The sequence below is a fragment of the Hemitrygon akajei genome, unplaced genomic scaffold (genome assembly GCF_048418815.1).
Source record: "Hemitrygon akajei unplaced genomic scaffold, sHemAka1.3 Scf000045, whole genome shotgun sequence".
Taxonomy (NCBI): Eukaryota; Metazoa; Chordata; class Chondrichthyes; order Myliobatiformes; family Dasyatidae; genus Hemitrygon; species Hemitrygon akajei.
In genome coordinates this window covers 2,529,578-2,548,858 of record NW_027331931.1, presented here as the reverse complement: position 1 = coordinate 2,548,858, position 19,281 = coordinate 2,529,578, and the positions used below count along the sequence as shown (strand labels likewise).

The 19,281-nt window shown below is 44.9% G+C and overlaps 1 non-coding gene across 1 annotated transcript; it reads right to left on the bottom strand.

The window, feature by feature from the left end:
- Positions 1-1,146: 1,146 nt before the first annotated feature.
- Positions 1,147-1,230, bottom strand: trnap-cgg (transfer RNA proline (anticodon CGG)). The gene is given in 2 exon segments: positions 1,147-1,182; positions 1,195-1,230. It is a non-coding gene; the product is annotated as a tRNA-Pro (tRNA).
- Positions 1,231-19,281: the final 18,051 nt, after the last annotated feature.

The window sequence follows — 19,281 nt, the reverse complement described above, 5'->3', positions numbered from 1 at the left end:
CAGTGCATAGTTCCCTGAAGGTGGAGTCTCATGTAGATAGGGTGGTGAAGAAGGCTTTTGGAACGCTGGCCTTTATAAATCAGAGCATTGAGTACAGAAGTTGGGATGTAATGTTAAAATTGTACAAGGCATTGGTAAGGCCAAATTTGGAATATTGTGTACAGTTCTGGTCACCGAATTATAGGAAAGATATCAATAAATTAGAGAGAGTGCAGAGACGATTTACTAGGATGTTACCTGGGTTTCAGCACTTAAGTTACAGAGAAAGGTTGAACAAGTTAGGTCTCTATTCATTGGAGCGTAGAAGGTTGAGGGGGGATTTGATCGAGGTATTTAAAATGTTGAGAGGGATAGATAGAGTTGACGTGAATAGGCTGTTTCCATTGAGAGTAGGGGAGATTCAAACGAGAGGACATGATTTGAGAGTTAGGGGGCAAAAGTTTAAGGGAAACACGAGGGGGTATTTCTTTACTCAGAGAGTGATAGCTGTGTGGAATGAGCTTCCTGTAGAAGTAGTAGAGGCCAGTTCAGTTGTGTCATTTAAGGTAAAATTGGATAGGTATATGGATAGGAAAGGAGTGGAGGGTTATGGGCTGAGTGCGGGTAGGTGGGACTAGGTGAGATTAAGAGTTCGGCACGGACTAGGAGGGCCGGAATGGCCTGTTTCCGTGCTGTGATTGTTATATGGTTATATGGTTATATGGTTATATAAGTTCACTTGCCAGTTTCTCGTTCTTCCACAGTAATGTCTACAGCGCTCATCAGCATGCAGACCCATCGTTTTCCAAATATTGCTGCGTTGTTTCCATTTTACACGCATTTCCATAACAGAGTGCAACAACAACACAGTCTCCCAACTCCTACACTGACCTCCTAAGGACAGCGTGCCGAACACCTATCCTACAGTGTGTCTGCATATGAGAAGGGGTTTAAGCAAACTATGTCCTTCTACGTCTCTCTCTCCCTGCTGATTTGAACTTCCGGTGCTCTATCATTCAGACTCAGTTGGCCTGACATGCCAAAATGTGACACTTAAAGCTTACCTGCTTTCTAATTCCTCCTTCTGTGTTTCTGTTTGATACAGCCAATTATCATGCGCGTCAATGCAAACATTCTGAAGCAAATCGCTGATAATATCCAATAATGGGGCTCGTCCGGGATTTGAACCCGGGACATCTCGCAAGTGCTTTTTCACCCGAAGCGAGAATCATACCACTAGACCAACGAGCCCGCATTCGCAGATTGCGTCACAACTGAACTCCGAAGCCATTTAAAGTTAATTGGTGGAAAACCCGTTATCCTTTCCGTTGTTGAGAGGAGAGTCTGATATCGAAATATGTTGGGCCCGTATTCCTTTGAGATTACAAGTGTAATCGTTACTTGATTCATTCAAAATAAGAATATAACGAACCCTGATCTAGTGCACGTTAGAATGCGCTTGGCAATGGAAGGGACCCAAACATGGGACACTAGTTCAAAACGCAATTCCAAGCATATTTTTCTCGCATAGGGTGATGCTTCTCAGAAATTTCCTGTCCCGGCAGCTGTTGGACGGTGGATAATTAGAATGATTTCAGGCGGGTGTACAGAAGTATTTGTCCCATGACCAGTAGAGACGTTTGATGAAAGGCACACAATAAGAACTTTATTCAGGACGGATTTTCACACGTCGATGCTGCCTGGCCTGCTGAGTTCCTCCAGCATGTTGTGTGTGTTTCGCAAGTTCGTCTCACATTCCGCTGATTATCCTTTCACTGACAAGCATTGTTCCATCACGTGACCTTCCAACTCCTGTCACGTCACCTTCCGACTTTACTATCTGTATTTACCTCTTTTCGGTGCATCTACGTCGAAACTCACAAGAGGATTCCCATTCAAACTGTGCAACCTATCATCCACATTCCCCCGCTCCACGTCCAGTATGATCGCCATCGCCGATGCCGTCACCACATTGCTGTTTCGGTAAAAACTGGTATGGAGATGGAATGAGAGAGAGTGTGTAAAGGATGATTCACATCCTGTTGACAGTCGAGGGGAAAAGGAGAAAATCGTGAAAGACAACAGGATGGGGATATTTGCTCAATGACAGAAACTTTTCTTCAGCAAAACCGGGTGTAGAATGTAGAAAACAAAGAACGAAAGGGAGGAAGAATGCCGAATTGTCATGGACTGGATGGGTAACTACCTTTCCAGTGGAAACTGCGACCTAAACACAAAGTCTTACATCACTAATCTATCCCGGCCATGGTGGATGATCTTGTGGTTAATTTCATTGCTGCAGCCAATCAAAGGATTAATGTGATTTCAAGTTTCCGGGGATGGGGTCGGAGATTTATTTTCCCAGCTTGCTGCTGCTGTTTAGAAGGAGGCGTTGTCTGTTTTGACAGAGAAGCTGAGAATAGATTTATATGGACTTGGTACGAGCAGATAGGATTAGTCTAGTTTAGGATTGCGGACATTGAAGACGAGATGTTTTGAAAGATCCTGCCGACGGTGTTGACTACTGTTTTAGTCAACATGACAACAGTAGATGGTGTGAACAAATTTTACACAATTAGTTCCGTATTATCGTTGCTTGAAATACGCTCAACAAAGTGATACTTCTCAAAGATTCACAGTGGGACTGGGCAGGGTACAAGACAACACAGCGTTCTCACACCTCAGACTGAAATCTGACATCTCCAACCCTATCAGGCTGTCATCGCCCATCGTTCTTCCTTGAAAAATAGTCATGTTTCCGGATTCCGGTGAGGATACTTTGGGTCCTAATCAGGACAGACCACGCACATGTTGTTGATGAAAGGGAAACGTGGGTTAAAACTCTTCCCAATAGTTAATACGTTCAACTGTTTCCTCTAGTGCGGCCTGACCTGTGAATGTGAAGCACATTTCGCCTTCCAATCAGCAGTTGGGGGAAGCTCTAAAGTGTTGTTTATGAGCTTGTCTTCCTAAATACATCACAGACAACAAATATAAATTTAAATGTTGCGTGAAACGAAGACACGAGATGAGGTTATGCTCCCCAAGAAGGCGGATAATCCGGTCATTTTATACGCGGCGCTGGACACTTCGAAATCGATGCATGTAGCCATGAGCTTCAGGTTAGCCACAGTTACGGGACTCGAGCGTGCAATCTTCTGATAGTCTCACATCAAGAGCCGAACTCAGACGCCTTATCCATTAGGCCACATGGTCAGATTGTTTAGAAATGGCCAAGGGTCTTTAGCTGCCGTGTTATCGTGATTGCCCAAGACATGAAAAGTTACTATTTTAGAATCAGGTGGTGAATTCCTATAACATCCGTTTACTTTAATTCAAACGGCATGATAAGGAAACAACTGGACATTGTTAATTCAAAAGAATTTTATCTTTTTCCACTATACAGAATACTCACAGGTTCTCTGAGTTACTGTGCATAGAATAGAACACTTACGTTCAACATGACCATAAAGTCTATGGGGGCTATGATAACTACTTGCATTCTATTGTGGTTGGCCCATATACTTCCAACCCTTCCTTATCCATATCAGTGAATACCGGTAAGCATGGACATGCAACATCAATAGAAATAGAACATAAAGCAAACGTGTGGACCATAAACAGAGATTGTGTGTGCTCCAAAGAAATACAGACCCTGAATAACCGACGAGGTGGTGGTGAAGTTAAAGCGATGGACTGGTAATCCATTCTGCTTTGGAAACGTGCATCCGAATACCATTGGTGTCGTTAGCCATTTGTTTTGTGGGACCATCTCTTGCATTTTCACTTAAACCTCTTCAAACTTATCATTCAAATTCAGCTTCAAATTTATTGTCATTCAACCATAAACATGTATACATCTAAATGAATCAACTAATTATCTGGAACCAAGCTGTGAAACACAAAATCTATATCACATAAAATATTGTTAACACAACAATATTAACAGAGATTTGAATATATTCTGGAGACGTACAAGATGGCAAGCATACATATACAGTAGGACATATAGTTAAATATATATGTATATTTCTACAGACTTTGCCATAAGTAATGATTAACGGATGTCAGCTGGGTGTTCAGAAGTCTGAAAGAGCGAGGAAGATGTTATTCAACCAAACAGTCCTTGTTCTTATCCCGTGGTACGTTCCTCCTGACGGTATGAGGTCGATGATGTTGTGGTTCAGCAGAACTAATGGGAGTTGCATTTGATAATGTTGAGGTATCTGTGAACGCAGCGCGTCTGGGATGTGGACGAAGGAGCCCTGATGATTCTCTCAGCGGTTCTCACAGTCCATTACAATGTTCGTGTGCAGCTGTTTTGCAATTCCCGTGTGAGACGGTTATGCAGCTGCTAAGGACACTGCCGACTGTGTTCCGCTTAGGTCAGGTTGGAATGGAGGCGGGAAGCTTCTCTTGCCTCAATCTCCCCTGGAACTCGATGCAGTTCTCTGCCCTCGAGACTAAACACGTGGTATTGAGGAACTATGTGAGATCACTTGTGATGTGCACCCCAGGAAACACGGCACTCCTGACTGTCTGCAGAAAGGAGCGGTAGCTGTGCAGAAAGTAATGGTCCAGCAGTTTTTCCCTATTGCTCCACACAGGGTCCGAGGGAACTAGTTGTCAAGCCCTGGGGATTCGCCCACCGTCATTTGCCTGAAGACTGCAAAATAGCTCATCCACTGTAATCCGCATCGGGTCCATGGTATCGCCACTGCTTTGTCTCACTCCTTAGACGCTGTGATTGTCTCGCGAGAAAATCACCCCCACCTCTTCTGGCTCCACGCACAGAACATCATTCTGATCTTCCGGCGGACCAAGGTTGTCCCCCGCAGTCCTTCTGCTCCTAACAGATCGGTAGAAGCACTTAGCATTCTCCTTTAGCTCGAGCAAACTCACGCCTTCTGAGTTAACATGTAGGGTTTTGTCATCCTGATTTCTTTCTCTTGAATTTCTCATCCTCCTGAAGGGCGTGCTCTGGACCGGTATTTTACCGTTTAGCACCTGAAATCATCTGTATCGCTTCCCGTATAATAAGCATACAACAATGACAAGTTTAGTGTTGATGTTGATGAAAGAATGTTGCTGATTACTTCAGTCCTCCTATTTGTCACGAATTTCAGTCAATAATACCAGCGGATGCGCGTCATTGATTGAAGAGAGATGATGGGAATACATAGCGCAGAAAGCAACACAGCAGTATTCCTTCAGATTCTCCTCTAAATGTATTATTTTACACACAATTTAGCTAATTTAATTGTATTGACCTATCCATATGGAATGTACTGATCTCCCTTGTTTAACTAATCTGTGAATGTACCGTCCGAATGCTCACTAACTTTTCAGATGAGGCCAGATAAGACATCTTGAACCGAAGCGTGGACTGCACAATCCACTCCACATGCTGTCCAAGTCGCTCATTTCCTCCATTGTTTAATGCTGCAGATTCTAGTGTTGGCGGTAATTGTATCTCTCAAAATTCAGATACGGGCTTTCCGGAAGTAAATGTAAAGTGAAATTATAGTTTCCTGTTGCAGGAGCTCAGCGTGTCAGAGAGTATCTCTGCAGGGGAAAGGGTAGACATTGTAATAATTAATGTCCGAAACCCTTCCTCAAGCGGAGGGCGAACAGGTTTTGGAGAAGACGACGATAATGTGCACTGCGAGCCCAAACCACATCAGCCCCAAGGAGTCGCATCTGGAATTTTATGGGACCAAGTGAGAGAAATATGGGTTAGGAGACGATGGACCGAATAACCTTACCTGCATCTTAAACATACCACTGTTTTGCCACTGGCAAGCAGTCAGAAACTTCTAAAGTCACGATAGCGAGGACTGAGCAACAGGCACAGATAATCGAATGGATACACAGAAATGTGTCATAACCACGGCCTCGGTCAGTGTGGGAATTAAGCAATGCTGAATTGGACGGGAGAACTAGGCTCATCGGGAATACATGGAGACAAGCAATATTTAGTTTCCCTTGTCGTTCTGTGCAAATTCTGAGTGAATATCTAACTCTGATGAAGCGCGTCGAAGAGCCACTTGCCAAGCCAGCTGAGAAACATCGAAACATAGAAAGCCTACAGAGCAATACAGACCCTTCGGGCCACAAATCTGTGCCGAGCATGTCCTTGCTTTAAAAACTACCTGGGGTTAACCATTGCCCTCTATTTTTCTCAGCTCCATGTACCTATCTGGGAGTCTCCGGCAGCCCACTCGGCATAAAAAACAATATCGCTGACCTCTCCTTTGTACCTACCTCCAGAGAATCTCTCTGATTCTCCACATTGACAAGAGTCTTACCATTACAATTATATTCTGTCATCATATTTGAACTACCATAATGAACCACCTCACACTTATCAGGGTGGACTCCGTCTGCCACTTCTTAGCCCAGTTTTGCATCCTATCAATGTCCCGCTGTAACCTCTGACAGCCCTCCACACTATCCAGAACACCCCAACCTTTGTGTCATCAGCAAATTTACTAACCCATCCCTCCACTTCCTCATTCAGGTCATTTATGTAAAAAACAATAACGAAGAGTAAGGGTCCTAGAAAAGATCCCCAAGGCACAAACTGGTCACCGGCTTCCATGTAGAATATGGCCCGTCTGCAACCACTCTTTCACTTCCGTGGCAAGCCAATTCGGAACACACTACGCAACATCCGATGGAATCCCATGCCTTCTTACTTTCTGAAGGAGGCTTTCATGGGAGACCTTATCAAATGCCTTACTGAGATCCATATATATAACATGCTGTGCTCCACCTTCAGCACGTCTTTTGGTACATCCTCAAAGAATTCAATCAGGCGAGTAAGGCAGGACCTGCACTTTACAAAGCCATGCTGTCTATCCCTAAGGGTATTCTGTCTCTCCAAATGCGCATAAATCTTGCCACTCAGGATCTTTTCCAGCAACCTGCCCACTACTGAAGTCAGAATAACTGGTCTATAATTTCCTGGGCTATCTCCTCTCTCTTTGTTGAACAAGGGAACAACACATTCAACCCTTCAATTCTTCGGTACTTTTCCTCTCCCTATTGATAACATGAACATAATTGCAAGAGGCTCATCAATCCCCTTCCTCGCTTCCCACGGTACCCTGGTGTATAGCTCATCCGTCCCTGATGCTTTCCGAAAAGCTCCAGTACATGCTCTTTCTTAACGTCTGTATGCTCAAGCGTTTCCGTCCTCTGTAAGTCATCCCCACAATTGCCAAGGCCTTTTTCCTTGATTAATAGTGAAGCAAAGCATTCATTAAGTACCTCCGCTAAATCCTCCGACTCCATGCACACGTTTTCTCTATCGCACCTGATTGGTCCTATTCTCTCATGGCTCATCCTATTGCTCGTCACGTACTTGTAGAATGTCTAGGGATTTTCCTTCTCATGGACCCTTCTCACTCTCTTCATTCCACTGTTAAGCTCCTTCAGAGCAACCCTGTAATTTTCTAGAGCTCTAACAGTAGCCAGTTTCCTGAACATTTCGTAAGCTTTTCTTTTCTTCTCAGCTATATTTTCTACTTAACCATTTTATGTACAATGTTTCTTTAACTCCACCAGCCGTGCCCTGTCTCAATGGAAGATTCCTATTCAGAACTCTATGCAAATATTTCCTGACTAATTGTCACGTTTCTACCATGCATTTCGCTGACAACATCTGCTCCCAATTTATGCTCCCAAGTTCCTGCCTACTAGCATCATAACTTCCGCTACCGCAATTAAACGTTTTCCCAAATTGTCTTTTCCTATCTCTCTCCAGCGCTACGGTGACGGAGATAGTTTTGTAGTCACTACCTCCAAAATCCGCTTCCACCAAGAGATCTGACACCTGACCAGATTCATCTCCCAATGCCAGATGAAGTATAACCTCTCCTCTAATTGGCCTATCCACATTTTGCGTCAGGATTCCTTCCTGAAAACACACTCAACAAACTCCACCCAGCTAAACCCCTTGCGCTACGGAGATGCCCATCAATATTAGGAAGGTTAAAATTTCCGATCACGACACCCCTATTATTATTGCACCATTCCAGATCCTGCCTCTCTGTCTGCTTCTTGATTTCACTGTTACTATTGGGGGGGGGGGGGGGGGGGCTATAAAAACACCCAGAAGAGTTGTTGCTCCTTTCCTGTTTCTGACATCCACCCACACTGACTCAGTAGACCATGCCTCCATGACTTTCTCCTTTTCTGCAGCCGTGACAATATCCCTAATGAACCATGCCACGCATCCACCTCGTTTGCCTCCCTCTCTGTTCTATTTGAAACACCTAAACCCCGGCACACTCAACAGCCATTCCTGTTCCTGAGACATCCAGGTCGCTGTAATGGTCAGAATGTCACAGTTCCACGTATCGATAGACGTCCTGAGTTTATCCGCCTTGTATATGATACTGCTTGCATTAAAATAGACACATCTCAAGCCATCAGGCTGAGTACATTCTTGCTCTATCATCTGCCTATCCTTGCTCACAAACGCCCTACAAGCCGTATCTACCTGTGCTGCAAACTGCCCATCCTCTGTCTCTTCAGTTCGTGTCCAACCCCCTGTAAATCTATTTTAGACCCTCTCCAATAGCATTAGCAAACCTCCCTTCCAGGATATTGCCCCCCCCCGTATTCAAGTGCAACCAGTACTTTTTGTACAGTTCAGACCTACCCTAGGAGTAGACCTAATGATCTAAAAATCGGAATCTCTGACCCCTGCTCTAATCCTTCAGCCACGCATTTATCCTCCACCTAACTCTATTCCTATACTCACTGTCGGGTGGCACAGACAGTAATCCGGAAATTACTATCCTTGAGGTCCTGCTTCTCAGCTTCGTTCCTAATTCTGCTTTCAGGCCCTCCATCTTTTTTCTGCTTACGTCGTTGCCAGTATGTACTATGTCCCATAGCTGCTCAGCCTCCCATTTCAGGATATTGCGGATGTGATCAGAAACATCACGAACCCTGGCAACTGGGGTGAAACTACCATCCTTGTTTCTTTTTCACGTTCACAGAATGGCCTATCCGTCTCCCGAACTATAGAGTCCCCTATTACCGCTGCTTTCTTCATCAGTTCCCTACCCTTCTGAGCCACAGGGCCAGGGTCAGTGCCAGAGACACGGCCACTGTCGCTTCCACCAGGTAGGTAGCACCACCCCGCCCCCCCCCGCCCCCCACCAACAGCACTCAAAATGGAGTACTTATTTTTAAGGGGTCAGCCACAGGTGTGCTTTCCACGAACTGACGCCCTCCACTGCCTCTCCTAACGGTCAACCAGTTATTTGTCTCCTGTGGTCCCGGGGTGACTACCTGTCTGTAGCTCCTGTCTATCACCTCCTCACTCTCCCTAACGAGCCGAAGGTCATCGAGCTGCCGCTCCAGTTCCCTAAGTCGGTCTGGAAGGAGCTGGAGGTTGATGTACGTGGTGCATATCCGGCCGTCAGGGAGGCTGAAAGTCTACCGGACATCCCACATCTGACGGTCAGAGCAGGAAACTTGCCTCGCAGTCATACTCACTGTTCCAAAGCGCCGAGCCGCATTAAACTCGTTTTTTAAAACTCTTCTCCCGACCTTTGGGAAAATCTCTCTGTCTCTACGATTCGATTGGTCCGCCAGGGAGTTGCAAACTGCCAGGGGGCAGAGGTGAGTGTTGTTGCTTTGATTGAGGAAAAGGTGTCCAGAAAATAAAAATGATGAGAATACACCACAGGGTTCTCCAGGTGGCGGCGGAAGAGATTGCGGATGAATTAGTACTGATCCGTCAAGTATCAATAGATTCTGGCATGTCTTTGCAAATGATTGGAAAATTGCAAATGCCACCTCATTCGACAACATTTAAAGCAATCTGCGATATTTCTATGTGTGGCTTGCCGCAGCGATGTGAAAGATACAGTCCTCGCATCCACAGAGGTGTTTGATTATACTCACTCTGTGATGAGCTGGAAGCAGAGATACCTGAAATATAAATTAATATTTTAATCTATCCTACCTTACCAGCTGAGCGCTTTCAGTCATTTTTGTTTTTATTTCGATTTCCAGTATTATTCTAATTTCTTTTACAAAAAATCGACTGCACTTTCGGATAGAACTCAGTTCCAGATAGAGAAAGTTAATCTATTGCATTGGAAATTCTTTAAAGGTCAGCGTACATTTATCATCAGTGTCAGTATATGTTCCGACATACTGCAGTGAGATATATTTTTCTGAGTAGCGGACCAGATGGTGGACGGGGAAGGAAGCAGATGGTGACGGGGCCTCGGGAGGTGAACAGGGATAAAGACGGAGATATGCAGGGACAAAGAGGGAGCGGTCCGGTGTTGGAGACTGAGTTGAAAAAGAAACATAAAACACACACGACTCCGCCATGTTCCAATCCGATCATGTTCCCCTCACGGTGAAACTCAGAAATCGAATCTGATGTCCAGGCGTGGGAGAGGAAATAAGCGGGGCATTTATAGTGGAATCGAGGGCATTGTGAGGGACATTGGGAGCGAAACACCGTGAACTTCACTATATGGAAGACTGATTAATAGCGGAGATGGCGCAGGGTGGAGAAACGGGGGCGGATCCATCCTGACTGGACAAAGCAGAGTAAAACGATGCTCGCATCACGAAATTGAAAAATGAGACGTTACGGAGGGAATGAAGAAAAAAACGGGCGGGACATCAGTGGATTTTCCCCTACAGTTCCCGCGCTCGACCGAGCGTTCTTCTGAGTGAATTAAAGCTGGAGCACGTCGTACATATTTGAGAAGAATCTGATGAAAAGAAAAATTCACCTGCACAGAGTAGAGAACGAGTGAAATATATCTACAGTAAATACATGCGTATGTCAGAGCGCTCAGTTGTTGGCCGTGGTTCTACATATCGGAAAGCTGATAGTTTAAGGAGGGAAATGGCGATTGATTTAATTCTACTGCTGAAACTAGCTGGTCGCTCTATGATTTAACGAAATTGGTTAACAGTCTCAGCGGGTATTTCACTGCGTTTTTCAGCTCCTCTCTGAACTTGCTCTGAGTCACGGCGTAAATACATGTGTTGGTGCAGGAGCTGAGGATCTGCAGCATCGCCGCCGTGGAGTCTGCGACATAAATCGGATCCGCAGCCGAGTAGAAAGGGATATTTGCAGCCCGTCGGCAGATATCAAATACCGCCCGTGTTAACCACAGAAATATAAAACTACCGGTTATACTGAATAGTAAAACGACCGATTTCCTTCGGTTCTCCATCTCCGGGTCCTTGTCATTGTTTCCGGTGCTTCGGCCCCGGAGCCCCATCCGGACTTTATTGGCGGACAAAATCCGTCTGACTGTCAGAACATTGAACAATAAAATCAGAACAAACGGGAGACAAGGCATGAAAATACGACGTATCATCTCAAATGCGGCCCAGGAGGGAGACGTATGGAAGCTCTTTTTGGACACACAGCCATAGGAAACTCCATTAATTAGCATTCCAGACTCTAATGTAAAGTAGAAAGGGATACTTTCTAAACAGCCCAGAACACTCACCGTCCCGATAACCACAACCGCCGTTCTTTCGGTACAATATTTTGTTTTCAGCTTTTCACAAAAAATGGCCACAAATCTGTCACAGGTGAACGCGACTGTCAGCCAGACAGAGACCCCGGTGCTTGCTAAAAGCAGGCAACGGGAGACCCTGCAAACGGATGTCCGATTGAGGAAGGAATACATAAAGTATATGTCAACAGTCCCCCTCAGCAGAGGGTCAGAGTAAACGACCAGGAGATCGGCCGCTGCCATTCCCAGCAGGTAGCGAGTGATGCATTTGGAGAGACCGCACTTTCCTCGGGACAGGATAACAATCGCCACCAGGTTAACTGCAAGAGACAGGGAGGGAAACAGAAATTACCGACTAGTCAGGGAAATCGAGCCGCAGTGTGATAGAATCAGATTAGATCTTGTTCATTTTTTGCCTCAAAGAGTGAATACCGGACGCAGAACATATGAAGCAACTGGCAGTGTGCTTTATCGGAGTGTCAGAGAACTTGCCGAAAATGTTGTAGATGAGTTAAATCTGGGTGAATTCTCAAACCGACCAGAGGAATGCTGTTTCAATATTTCCACGGCCGCAGTGAGAGATCGACATTAAATATCAGCATCACAGGCTCTGAGCTGCACAGGAATGAAATGAAATCCACATCTGTAAATTCCTCTGCTCATATTCCTGAAATAAATGAGCTATTCGCGTTGTTACATCACCCAGTTACGCAATTCCTACGGGCAGAACAGAAGGAAGATGTCTTACTTCCTGATCCATAATGAAGAGTTGCACTTAAGCTCCAAGAAACCATGGCAGCAAAATATAACTGAACTTCTATTTCTCCATGATTTAACAGAATACTTTCTGCCATGTATAGATTCCATTCCGATAAGATCTGATGGTTTAAAATAATACCCGTGTCTTTGGCATTTCCTTTACAGTGTCCTTCGCAGGACCGTCAAATAAAGCCAAGTCATCAAATAAAGGCATATTGAAAAGTATTATGTACACACAGACACACACACACACACACACACACACACACTCACATACACACACACACACACACACACACACACACACACACACACACACACACACACACACACACACACACACACACACACACACACACACACACACACACACACACACACACACACACACACACACCTCCGCTATGTTTCAGTCTGATAACGTTCCCCTCACCGGCGTGGGGGAAGGAGTGAGCGAGGACAACGTCAGAGATATTGGGAGTAAAACACCTTGAGCGTCACTGAAATGGATGAATCAGAAATAACGGAGAGAATGGAAAAAAGGGAGAGGATTTTAACTGGACCAACCCAGAGTAAAACGCTGTCACATGTAAGGGAGATTATTAAAATAAAACGTGCGGGACCTGACAATAGACCCTCCATCGGGGTGAATTACAGCTGTGGTGACCGCTACATATTACATATTTGATGAACGACACATTTCACCCGTACGGGGTAAACAGCGAGTGAAATATATCATCACAAAACGCATGCGTATTTCACAGCGCTCTGTTGTTACCCGTGGTTCTACATATCGGCAAGTGGATAGATTACGGAGGAAACATGGTGTTTGACTGAAATCTCCGGCAGAAACCAACAAATCGCTCTAGGATTTAAGGAATTTGTTTAACAGTTTCAGCGGGTATTTCACCGCGTTCTTCAGCTCCTCTCTGAACTTGCTCTGAGTCACGGCGTAAATACATGTGTTGGTGCAGGAGCTGAGGATCTGCAGCATCGTCGCCGTGGATTCTGCGACATAAATCGGATCCGCGTCCGAGTAACGAGGGATGTTTGCAATCAGTACGTAGAGATCAAAAACCAGCAGTGTTAACCACAGAAATATAAAACTACCGGTTATACTGAATAGTAAAACGACCGATTTCCTTCGGTTCTCCATCTCCGGGTCCTTGTCATTCTTTCCGATACTGCTGCCCCGGAGCCCCATCCGGACTCTATTAGCGGACAAAATCCGTCTAACTGTCAGAGTATTGAACAATAAAATCAGAACAAACGGGAGACAAGGCATGAAAATGCGATGTATCATGCGAAGTGCCGCCCACGAGGGAGATGTGTAGAAATTCTCTTTGGTGACACAGCCATAGTAAACTCGATCAATTATCATCCCAGTTTCTAATGTAAAGTAGAAAGGGACACTTTCTAAACAGCCCAGAACACTCACTGTCCCGATAACCACAGCCGCCGTTCTTTCGGTGCAATATTTTGTTTTCAGCTTTTCACAACAAATGGCCACAAATCTGTCACAGGTGAACGTAACTGTCAGCCAGACAGAGACCCCGGTGCTTGCTAAAAGCAGGCAACGAACAACCCTATAAACGGGAGTCAAATGGAGGAAGGAAGACCTAAAGTATATGTAAACAGTCCAGTTCAACAGAGGGTCAGAGATAACGACCAGGAGATCGGCCGCTGCCATTCCCAACAGGTAGCGAGTGATGCATTTGGAGAGACCGCACTTTCCTCGGGACAGGATAACAATCGCCACCAGGTTAACTGCAAGAAAGAGCGAAAGAAGCACAGAAATTACTGACCTGTCAGGGCAATAGAGCAAAATTATTATTATTAGACTTCATCTTGTGTTATTTTTTTCTGCTTCAAATGGTGGATACTGGACCCAGAACATATGATCCCGCTGACAGTGTGCAATATCGGCGTGACAGAGAACTCTCCGCGAGTTTTGTAAATGGGTTCAATCTGGGTGAATTCCCAAACCGACCAGATGACAGCTGGTTAAACGCTTCCTGACCGCAGTAAGGAATGGGTCTGATATACCAACGTCACTGGTCTGAGCCGCACAGGAATGAAATGAAATCCACACCGGCGGTTCCCTCTGGTCATATTTCTAACATAAATGAGCCATTCGCGTTGTTCCATCACCCAGTCAGGCAATTCACAGTCGATTCATACGGACAGAACAGAAGGTCGGCTGGCTCCCACGGATGCTGTGTAGCCCGGTGTCCTCCTGTGCAGACATTTCCATTCACAATTATTACATGATATCGAGACAGCGGAGAGGATTTCAGACAAAGGCAGCATCTCGGCTCCAGTATGGAGCGCTGCCTGCTACGAAAGCAATGGGATTAATATTGTCAGCGCCTTCCGCCCCTCTGCCGTTTGCAGGAGTGACAGCGGCTTACCGGGAATTCCAACGGCTGAAATAACAGGGTAGTAAATGTCTTCTATCCGCCAGATTACTGGATATCCCATTAGCGAGACGCAGTAAACACTATTGTTCTGAATTCCAGAGCTCGGCAAGACACTCTGGGCTGACGTACTGCAACAGGCTCTGATTTATACAGGGGATCGACCTCCATTGACAAGGTCCCACCTCTGACCATTGTTATTGAACAAACAAATTACATCAGCGGCAGTGTCTCAGGTGTGAATTCTGTGGGGATGTAACGCGAACACGTCAATATCATTACCATTACCTCAGTCAGATCCCTTTGTGTAATTCGAGCAAAATGTGCATTGAGACCAGTAAGTGAGCAATGAGCGGCTTCATTTACAATATTCCACAGTTGTATTGGCAGAGATGCCAACTGTTCCCATTTTCCAGCCTGAAACTTTCACTGTGGTTCTCTTTCCACAGGCATTCCGGAATCGATGTTTCCAGCATTTTCAGCAATTTTCACTGTTATGCCTGCTGTTTCATCTACAAATAGCTCCTGTTTCCCCTCAGTGTGCTCTGGATCCAGGGACACATGGAAACCCCTCTCAGTCTCCTCCTGCGGACTTGAATTTAATATTAATTTAATTTAATTTAATATCATTCACTTTTTCTTAATTCAGCAGTTCCACTCTGGCTGCTCAGACATCAAACCCATCCCACCCCGTCCGACGATGTGTCACCATATACAAAACATAGTCGTTGTGTACACAGACACTCGGTCCAGTTCTCCTTCAGACTTTCACTTTGGTTCTCTTTCCACGAGCAAACGGTAATCGGTGCTTCCAACATTTTGGACAATTTTCACTGTCACATCTATTGTTTCATCTGCAAATAGACCTGGTTTCCCCTCAGTGTGCTGTGGATCCAGGGACACTGTCAGTCTTCTTCAGTAGACTTTCAGTTACTGTCATTCACTTTGTATTTTTTTAAAATTCAGCAGCTTCACTTTGACCACCCAGCTGTTAAACCCACCCCATTATGCTCCATTATGTGCCGACAGATATAAACATACCCGCTGTGTATACAGACACTCCGTCCAGTTCTCCTCCAGATCTGGACGGCATCGATGTTTACGTCAGTTTGATCACTTTCCCTGTATAATGTTTATTTTCGACACCGTCGATAACTCCAGAACTGTCCACGGTTCCCTCCAAATCTTAAACTATCTTCTCCACATCTGTAGTATCTGTGTGTACCTATGTTTATATGTATGTGTGTGGGTGTGGGTTTGTGCGTATGAGCGCGTGCGTGTTTTTATGTGTATATGTGTCTGTCTGTGTGTGCGTGTGTGTGTGTGTGTGTGTGTGTGTGTGTGTGTGTGTGTGTGTGTGTGTGTGTGTGTGTGTGTGTGTGTGTGTGTGTTGTGCGTGTGTGCGTGTTTTTATTGTGTGTGCGCATGTGTATGGATGTTTGTGTGCAACTCTTATATATCACAGAATGTATACGCATAAAATGTGTTGTTCGTGCTGTGGATTTTGAACAGTAAAGTGACGGACAAAGCCGCTGTTGAATCCGCCTGAGGAACAGTGAAATGCTGAAACACTGTGGCGTTCAATTAGCTGAAGGAATATAGTGAGATGATAAGGCTTTCATTCACTGTCCTGTGGGTTCCGAGCACAACCACAACACGTTTCTCCATGGTGTAAATACCGGCATGATTTAACGAAATACTTTCTGACGTGTATAGATTCCATTCCGATATGATCTACCCGTGTCTTTGGCATTTCCTTTACTGTGTCCTTCGCAGGACCATCAAATAAAGCCGTATTGAAAATATTATGAACGCGCGCACACACACACACGCGCGCGCGCGCACACACACACACACACACACACAGATACACACAAACACTTTACACACATGCACTCACACACATGTAAAGTTCCACATACACATATACATTATTTATGACATACACACGCACATACACGCACGCGCACACAGATACACTCTCTCATACTCACACACACTCTCTGTGCATTTCATACTGTATATACCAGTTTCTCCTCTAGTGCGGAAGTGTGGGGTACATTCTGTATCTGACAGTGTATGCCACAGTGTGAGACTGTGGGGTTTCATTTTGTATTTCTCAGTCTATGCTACAGTGTGAGAGTGTGGGTTTCATTCTGTATCTGCCAGTCTCTGCTGCAGTGTGAGAGTGTTTGTTTCATTTTGTATCTGTCAGTCCCTGTTACAGTGTGAGAGTGCGGGTTTCATTCTGTATCTGTCAGTCTATGCTACAGTGTGAGAGTGTGGGTTTCATTCTGTATCTGCCAGTCTCTGCTGCAGTGTGAGAGTGTTTGTTTCATTTTGTATCTGTCAGTCCCTGTTACAGTGTGAGAGTGCGGGTTTCATTCTGTATCTGTCAGCCTCTGCTACAGTGTGAGAGTGTGGGTTTCATTCTGTATCTGTCAGTCTCTGTTACAGTGTGAGAGTGTGGGTTTCATTCTGTATCTGTCAGTCTCTGCTACAGTGTGAGAGTGTGGGTTTCATTCTGTAACTGTCAGTCGCTGCTACAGTGTGAGAGTGTGGGTTTCATTCTGTATCTGTCAGTGTCTGTTACAGTGTGAGAGTGTGGGATTCATTCTGTATCTGTCAGTGTCTGTTACAGTGTGAGAGTGTTTGTTTCATTTTGTATCTGTCAGTCCCTGTTACAGTGTGAGAGTGCGGGTTTCATGCTGTATCTGTCGGTCTCTGTTACACTGTGAGAGTGTGGGTTTCATTCTGTGTCTGTCAGTCTTTGATCGAGCGTTAAGTGTGTCCACTCAGTCCTGTAGCCGGAAGCCACTGATTCAGTGGGAGCGGGTGTATTTTTTTACCTTAATTCTCAAATCTAGTAACTGATCTTAAAATAGTTGCTGTCTTCCCCGAGCTATTTTTGGAACAAGAGTCTCCTACGGTTGGTTTATGCTATAATTGTGAGATAGAGAGATCATCAATGAATAATATCGATTGTTCGGAGCAGTGCATTCAGGATAATAGAGTCATGGGGCAAACAGACTATTCGGCCCGGCATCATTCTGCATGCTATTTCTTACTCAAACAGATACGGCCAAATAGAACAGCACCTGGTCTGTAATTGTCTATGGCTTGGCAATGCAACTTCTTCAATGTTGATTGAAAATAAACACTTTAGATAAGTGCTGTAATTTAAATATATAAGCGCGTAAGTAAATTCATAAATTGATGGATATGAAACAAACAGAGCCAGAATGTTTCATATTCCAGCAGCATGTATATCAATAGATTTCCCTCAACAATTCTAAATTGCTTCCTTCACCGAGTATCTTCTCTCTTAAGAGTTTGCCGATTCTTTTATCCGTTCCCCAATGTGCACAACTGTGTGAGTTTGTTCCAGTGATGTCCCACTAGTAAATGATGTAATATTCATTTTGATTTTCTTATGTGAGCTTCAGACTTGTCTGTATCGCGTCATCCATGTTTTATTGATTATACAGTGACAGCCTTGTTCAATGTGGTACTGAGAGAGTTTGTGAGTAGGAATGTGAGGGAAGCTCAGGTTTCACATTTGGTATAATCCAATATTCCACATTGCAGCATGCAGCTAACTGATGAACTACTGAGAAACTGGCGTCACCGCTCAGGCAACAAACCCATCCCACTCCGCCCCACTATGTGCCACCAGATATAAAACATCCCCACTGTGTCCACAGATACTCTGTCCAGTTCTCCATCAGCCCTGGACGACATCGATGTTTCCGTCATTTAGATCAGCCTCCCCTGTATCGTACTGATTTTCGATACCTTGAGGTCCAGAACTGTCCACGGATCCCTGCATCTCTTAAACTATCTTCTCCATATCTGTAGTATCTGTGTGTGTATGTGTATGTGTGTGTGTGCGTGTTATGTGTATTTGAGTGTGTGTGTGTGTGTGTGTGTGTGTGTGTGTGTGTGTGTGTGTGTGTGTGTGTGTGTGTGTGTGTGTGTGTGCGCGCGCGCGCGCGTGTGTGTGTTATGTGTATTTGAGTGTGTGTGTGTGTGTGTGTGTGTGTGTGTGCGCGCGCGTTTATTTGTTTGTTCGAGTGTGCATATGTGGGATGTGGTATGTGGGAGTGCGTATGTGTCTGTGTATGTTGAAGCACCTCTTGTACATCTTGTAATGCATATGAATAAAATTTCCTGCTCGTGCCGTGGATTTTGAAACGTTAAGGTAACCATCGAAACCGCTGTTGAATCCACCTGAAGGACAGTGAGATGCTGAAATACTGTGACGTTCAATTGGCTATAGGAATATAATGGGCTGATAATTCTGCCATTCACTGTCCTGTCGGTTACGAGCGCAAACACCAACACGTTTGACTCTGGTGTAAATACCTGCATGATATTTTCTGCCATTTATAGATTCAACTCCGTAAACAGTTGTCTACATCTCCTGCTTTAGCACAAAATACCTCTGTATTTGGGATTACCTCCGCAGCGTCCTGGTAGAAATAAATACAGGATCGCCAAATAAGGACACGCATTAGTAAATTCAATTTAGAAACTATTATCACCACATTGTGTAGCAGCACCATGACCACTCGCTCTTAAACTCAACCTCACGATTTATGAAAGCCAAT